The following is an 8116-nucleotide window of genomic DNA, read 5'->3' on the forward strand; positions in this document are numbered from 1 at the left end:
TTACTGCCTCAGTGAATATCTATTATATCGTCGTGAATTTCTACATACAGTCACTGGATACGGGTGGGACCTAATACAATATTTAATTTACAGGTAATCGTTCAATTGTTGTTTACTTAGAAAGCTACCATAGAATGAACCGTTCGAAAAAATAATTGAGAAATGTTGAAAAAAAATGTATATAAATAATCAATTGTAGAAAATGGGCGATGTATCGTGTCTGTAATGATATTTTAGTGTCATTCACAAACGCTGAATTCAAACGTCTGCTTTTTCTGTCACGATCTCATTCACAACATCGAATTTCATATTTCGTTATCACAGATTTTATTTTTTATATCGAACTTTTTAATTGGTTAAAACGAATTTGCTGTCAATGAATTTCACAAATGACAATATTCCAAGATTTTACAGTGTATATAAAGTGCGAATCCAGCTAGTTCATTTTCACTGTCATATGCGGGTATGTCTATTGTAGAATAAAGGATCATGGGAAAACTGTATTTGTTTACGTTTTGAAAATACCAAATTAATTGATTTGAAGGAAAGCTTTTACATATTTTCATTGTGATATGTCTTTATTATGTACAAACATAGCATTAAAGTTCAAATAAGTGTTATAAAAGCAACGTAATATAGCATATCGATTTTTGAAAGCGATCCATTTTAACTATAGATGCGATGAATTATCACTGTTAGTGCAGTCATTTCTGATGTGGAATTTTCGAAGATGCGAGGAATTTTTATTGTAGAATTATGTGATAAATGCACTTGAAACAAATGAAAAAACTTAGTTGATGACTTTAGAATTTATGATAAATGTATTTTCAAATTGAAATACAAACTCCTCATTCATTCTTTACCAAATATATAGCTTTTCCAACTTGTAACAAAAACGCTTCTCAAAATGTCATATTGTATTCTTCAAATTACGTTTTTCCTTGATTTAAAAATAAAAATTAAAAGATAATTCTGTATTTTTTTGAAGTCAAAGATTGATATTGCGGAGTTTAAGTGCAGTCTGTGTAAAATAGAGACGAGTACATTTGAGGACGTTATCTTCCACGCAATAAATACACTTGCGAACAGAGAAATATGCATCTTGAAACGCAATGGTGACAGAAAAGCTTATAAAAGATTAACTTTCCCCAGTTGTACCCTCAACTGCTTCAATTTCCATATTCTGAAAAAGACAGTTTTGGTAGAACAAATGTTCTTGACTCGATTGTTGCTTGCATGATTTTAACTGTATAAGGTGAAACGGTATGTGACATAAATTATCCACAGTCATTAAAACATGAAATGTAAGGTGTGGGCGAACTTTTTTGTTTGCATTGGTACGTGAAGTAGAGCACCCTTGATACAAAAAAAAATATCCGTAATGAACAGCTCGATACCAGAGGAGGATTTAGGGGGACAGGGGGTTGCCCCCTTTTTGGGAAAACATTTGATTACTTTTATATGGAATCACTGGAGCGGGCCCCCTCTTAGGTAGCCATTGGACCCCTACTTATAAAAATTTCTAGATCCGCGAGTGGATACTACCACAGAGGTCAAACAATGCACATTTGGGTAATTGTACACAACATGCATGCTACAATTCATATTTGATGATCTTAGACCCTTTGGACCTCTATGTGGGCTATTTCGGTAACTTGGTAAAAATCCCCAAACTGGATACAAGGTTAGATTCAGCATGTCAAAGAACCCCAAATATCCATAAGGTCTTTTGTCTATAAAAATGCATGCATGGGATACATTTGTTATTGAAGGCATGACTGTAACAATAGGATGAAGATAAAAAAAATATCTTATTCTGAGGTCTCATTGGGGGGGGGGGGGGGGGGGGTCTGATCCCTGATCCCGCTTACTGCTTTATCAGATTCCCGTATCCCGCTTATACTATGCAGTTCTCATTTTTTTAATTTTCCGTGTCCCGCTATACTTTATTTCTCGTTTTCACGACACAATCATTTGACTATCACGTGTCACGCTTATAAAACAATCGGCAATTCCGCGTCACGCTTATACCCCAACGCGACCCACTATTCTACTCTTTTCTGACTCATATTAAGCCCATTATAAATATATTAAAAAAGTGTGTTTTTTATCCCTTTTTATCCCGTCTCGTTTCGGGTTGAGCCACAGATAGATAAGATGTCATATGTGACAAGGAGACAACTCTCAAAACGAGTCACAATTTATAAAAGTATACCTTTATACGTCAAAAGACGGTCTTCAACATGGAGTCTTGTCTCACACCGAACAGCAAGTTATAAAGGGCCCCCGTGTAAAACCTTTTAAACGGGAAAACCAACGATTCAATCTTTATCAAGATGTACGTAATTAGTGGTGAAGTGTCATGGAAATGAATAAAAAAAACAAGGATATGGAAATGGATAAAAAAAAACAGTGATAAAGATCCCTATACGATTCATAAGAAATTTTAAAAATGGAATACATTTGAAATAAATGTTATTTCTATTGAATTTATTTAGAGTGTTTTAAAACCAAACTTTCCTCCGTAAGTTAAATTTTATCAAATCCGTCTCTTACTTTATCTATTGTTTGAGCAAGTCGGCTAAATTAAGGCTTTACAGCTAATTTCCTAATGCATGTAAAGCAAAACTTTGGTTGACTTGATTGCTTAGTTTGTATAATTGTTTATACAAACTTTGTAAATAAGATTGACACCTTTAAACAATATGTATCGGCATAGTTTGACCTGTATTTACATAATTATTATATTTGAATTAAATTGGGTGTTATCATAATGATTGTACAAAAAAAAAACAAAGCAAGCACGCTAACTAAAGTCTTGCTTTACATGCTTAAAAAAATACGCTGTAATAGATAAAAAAATAAATATATCATACAGTGAAAATGCGCCGCATATACAATACTAATGAATCGCTCTACAGAGAAAATGAAAGAATAGTATCATTATTCGACAGTAAACATGACTCGCATAAAGAAAGCATCATAGTGGAATTCAGTTCAATATGAAGAAACTGAATGACAAAACCTATTCTACGTTATACAACTTTAATAATTGTGTTGAAATGAATATTTTTTCTGCAACAACATCTTACCTGTTAGTTATAAAACACCTGCACGATCTGTTCGTGAAATGTCCTAAATATTCACCTATTTTGGTATATATTTCACAGCTATTTGGATTTAGGCGCGAAAAAACCCCGTTCGCATCTCTTACTTTGTTTTATTAGTATTATGTGTTTCTTAACATATACTTTTTAACTAATTTTCTTCATTTTCTTCAAAAATATAAAAAAAAAGTCGTCTGTTAACTGAATTTTTCGAAAAACTAAGGATTTTCTTACCCCAGGAGTAGATTACCTTAGCCGTATTTGGCACAACTTTTTGGAATTTTGAATACTCAATGCTCTTCAACTTTGTATTTATTTGGCTTTTTAACTATTTTGATCTGAGCGTCACTGATGAGTCTTATGTAGACGAAACGCGCGTCTGGCGTATAAAATTATAATCCTGGTACTTTTGATAACTATTTACACCACTGGGTCGATGCCACTGCTGGTGGACGTTTCGTCCCCGAGGGTATCACCAGCCCAGTAGTCAGCACTTCGGTGTTGACATGAATATCAATTATATGGTCATTTTTATAAATTTTCTGTTTACAAAACTGAATTTTTCGAAAAACTAAGGATTTTCTTACCCCAGGAGTAGATTACCTTAGCCGTATTTGGCACAACTTTTTGGAATTTTGAATACTCAATGCTCTTCAACTTTGTATTTATTTGGCTTTTTAACTATTTTGATCTGAGCGTCACTGATGAGTCTTATGTAGACGAAACGCGCGTCTGGCGTATAAAATTATAATCCTGGTACTTTTGATAACTATTTACACCACTGGGTCGATGCCACTGCTGGTGGACGTTTCGTCCCCGAGGGTATCACCAGCCCAGTAGTCAGCACTTCGGTGTTGACATGAATATCAATTATATGGTCATTTTTATAAATTTTCTGTTTACAAAACTGAATTTTTCGAAAAACTAAGGATTTTCTTACCCCAGGAGTAGATTACCTTAGCCGTATTTGGCACAACTTTTTGGAATTTTGAATACTCAATGCTCTTCAACTTTGTATTTATTTGGCTTTTTAACTATTTTGATCTGAGCGTCACTGATGAGTCTTATGTAGACGAAACGCGCGTCTGGCGTATAAAATTATAATCCTGGTACTTTTGATAACTATTTACACCACTGGGTCGATGCCACTGCTGGTGGACGTTTCGTCCCCGAGGGTATCACCAGCCCAGTAGTCAGCACTTCGGTGTTGACATGAATATCAATTATATGGTCATTTTTATAAATTTTCTGTTTACAAAACTGAATTTTTCGAAAAACTAAGGATTTTCTTACCCCAGGAGTAGATTACCTTAGCCGTATTTGGCACAACTTTTTGGAATTTTGAATACTCAATGCTCTTCAACTTTGTATTTATTTGGCTTTTTAACTATTTTGATCTGAGCGTCACTGATGAGTCTTATGTAGACGAAACGCGCGTCTGGCGTATAAAATTATAATCCTGGTACTTTTGATAACTATTTACACCACTGGGTCGATGCCACTGCTGGTGGACGTTTCGTCCCCGAGGGTATCACCAGCCCAGTAGTCAGCACTTCGGTGTTGACATGAATATCAATTATATGGTCATTTTTATAAATTTTCTGTTTACAAAACTGAATTTTTCGAAAAACTAAGGATTTTCTTACCCCAGGAGTAGATTACCTTAGCCGTATTTGGCACAACTTTTTGGAATTTTGAATACTCAATGCTCTTCAACTTTGTATTTATTTGGCTTTTTAACTATTTTGATCTGAGCGTCACTGATGAGTCTTATGTAGACGAAACGCGCGTCTGGCGTATAAAATTATAATCCTGGTACTTTTGATAACTATTTACACCACTGGGTCGATGCCACTGCTGGTGGACGTTTCGTCCCCGAGGGTATCACCAGCCCAGTAGTCAGCACTTCGGTGTTGACATGAATATCAATTATATGGTCATTTTTATAAATTTTCTGTTTACAAAACTGAATTTTTCGAAAAACTAAGGATTTTCTTACCCCAGGAGTAGATTACCTTAGCCGTATTTGGCACAACTTTTTGGAATTTTGAATACTCAATGCTCTTCAACTTTGTATTTATTTGGCTTTTTAACTATTTTGATCTGAGCGTCACTGATGAGTCTTATGTAGACGAAACGCGCGTCTGGCGTATAAAATTATAATCCTGGTACTTTTGATAACTATTTACACCACTGGGTCGATGCCACTGCTGGTGGACGTTTCGTCCCCGAGGGTATCACCAGCCCAGTAGTCAGCACTTCGGTGTTGACATGAATATCAATTATATGGTCATTTTTATAAATTTTCTGTTTACAAAACTGAATTTTTCGAAAAACTAAGGATTTTCTTACCCCAGGAGTAGATTACCTTAGCCGTATTTGGCACAACTTTTTGGAATTTTGAATACTCAATGCTCTTCAACTTTGTATTTATTTGGCTTTTTAACTATTTTGATCTGAGCGTCACTGATGAGTCTTATGTAGACGAAACGCGCGTCTGGCGTATAAAATTATAATCCTGGTACTTTTGATAACTATTTACACCACTGGGTCGATGCCACTGCTGGTGGACGTTTCGTCCCCGAGGGTATCACCAGCCCAGTAGTCAGCACTTCGGTGTTGACATGAATATCAATTATATGGTCATTTTTATAAATTTTCTGTTTACAAAACTGAATTTTTCGAAAAACTAAGGATTTTCTTACCCCAGGAGTAGATTACCTTAGCCGTATTTGGCACAACTTTTTGGAATTTTGAATACTCAATGCTCTTCAACTTTGTATTTATTTGGCTTTTTAACTATTTTGATCTGAGCGTCACTGATGAGTCTTATGTAGACGAAACGCGCGTCTGGCGTATAAAATTATAATCCTGGTACTTTTGATAACTATTTACACCACTGGGTCGATGCCACTGCTGGTGGACGTTTCGTCCCCGAGGGTATCACCAGCCCAGTAGTCAGCACTTCGGTGTTGACATGAATATCAATTATATGGTCATTTTTATAAATTTTCTGTTTACAAAACTGAATTTTTCGAAAAACTAAGGATTTTCTTACCCCAGGAGTAGATTACCTTAGCCGTATTTGGCACAACTTTTTGGAATTTTGAATACTCAATGCTCTTCAACTTTGTATTTATTTGGCTTTTTAACTATTTTGATCTGAGCGTCACTGATGAGTCTTATGTAGACGAAACGCGCGTCTGGCGTATAAAATTATAATCCTGGTACTTTTGATAACTATTTACCATTCTACATCAAAAATTTCTGGCATATACAGTGAAAATGATATTTTAGGATCCGCACTTTACATACACTGTTTTACTTCAGTGTTTAATCAGTCTATGGAAGAAGTGTATCGATAAAAACTTTTCTTATATCACATAGCGATATTGTCTAATATCAATTGTAAATATGCAGACATTCCGTGCGGAAAATGTTGTTTTCGGCAACGAAAAATTAAGAAAATACTAACTTTAAAACTTATTGTTTAAATATAAACATCAATTGAGTCTAAATTTACATTCAGAAGTTAGTTAGAAGCTAAAGTTTATGTCCGTGTAAAATTTGAAGTGCTGTGTTTTTCTTATATACATAAATAAACAAATGCTATTAGTTCTTATATCAATGCGATACTTTTAAAATATCATAGCGGTGTTTTTGTTATATCAATATTAGTACTTATTAGTATTAATATTAGACTGCTGTACCGATATTTTGACAATTTTACCTATTATGTATTTTTTGTTCACGCATCGTTGTAAATATGACAGAATGTGACGAGACTGTCATACACGTGAGAAGTTAAGCGCTATAAAACCAGGTTCAATTCACCATTTTCAACATCTTACAAATTTCTCAATTGGTTTTTGAAGCAAAACTAATCAAATAAGGGTTTAATAAACAATGTCGTAATCAAATAGCTAAGTATCAAAATGATTATTCACATATATAACATTTAGCAAATTTAATAATGAACGCACCGAAATAATATATATCCGATATTCTCGCAACTTTCCGTGTGTTCTATCCTAACTGGACACCATCATATTAATCATCGGCATGACCAACTGTCGATAGGCATAGGGTCCCGTTAAAGTTATAAATATGAACAGATGGGTAAGCACATGCAACAATACTATTCAGTCGATATTCTTATTTTTCGTTTGTTGTTGTTTCATTTAATTGGTTAAAACGTATAAATCAAATGTAAATATTTTACTCTTAATTAGTATAGATATGTACATGATATTTTGATGGTCGAACCAATCAGCGAAGTTGATCTTCATGCTGCTGCCTTCTCAAGTTTTAGTTTTTTAGTTGACATTCGTTTCAAGTATTGGGAATGCTACATACAAATGATCAATCTATCACAAAAAAAAAACTAACAAAACACAACGTTATATCAAAGTTTGCATGAGATGAAGTATTGACTTCAGGTCCAATAATGCACCAGCTTTATTTTTGAGGTTATTTTGCTATAATTGAACCTATCTTTCTGCTAGTAGCGACATTACGCTTTCAAAATTCATTTGAAAAATGAAGAAAAAAACATATTTCAATTTTCGTCTAAACCGTATCTCATGTAGATCTACCTTTAAGATCTACCTTTATATCTTGACTTACATCTAGAAATTGACAATGAGGGTCGGTTGAAAACAAAACTTTACGACAAAAAAGAAGATTTCAGCTTTCATATTGTGAACTTTTCATTTCTAAGTAGCAACTTTCCAGCAGCACCTGCATACGGGGTTTATATCTCCTAATTGATACGATATTCCCGTGCTTGCATTTCCTATCACGATTTTCTTGATAGAGGGTTGCTGCTCACAGGGAAGTATTAAATCAAGAGTTCCAAATGGTGAAGTTGAAATCATCCCTTCGTAAATTTTACGGACGCCATCACGAGTTGGTTGACCATTATGGAATAACCGTTTCACAAATGATATCGGATATGTTTCTTACGTCGTAACTACAATCCCCTTCCCTTTCATGAATGTGACCTACCG

The sequence above is a fragment of the Mytilus galloprovincialis genome, chromosome 2 (genome assembly GCF_965363235.1).
Source record: "Mytilus galloprovincialis chromosome 2, xbMytGall1.hap1.1, whole genome shotgun sequence".
Lineage (NCBI taxonomy): Eukaryota > Metazoa > Mollusca > Bivalvia > Mytilida > Mytilidae > Mytilus > Mytilus galloprovincialis.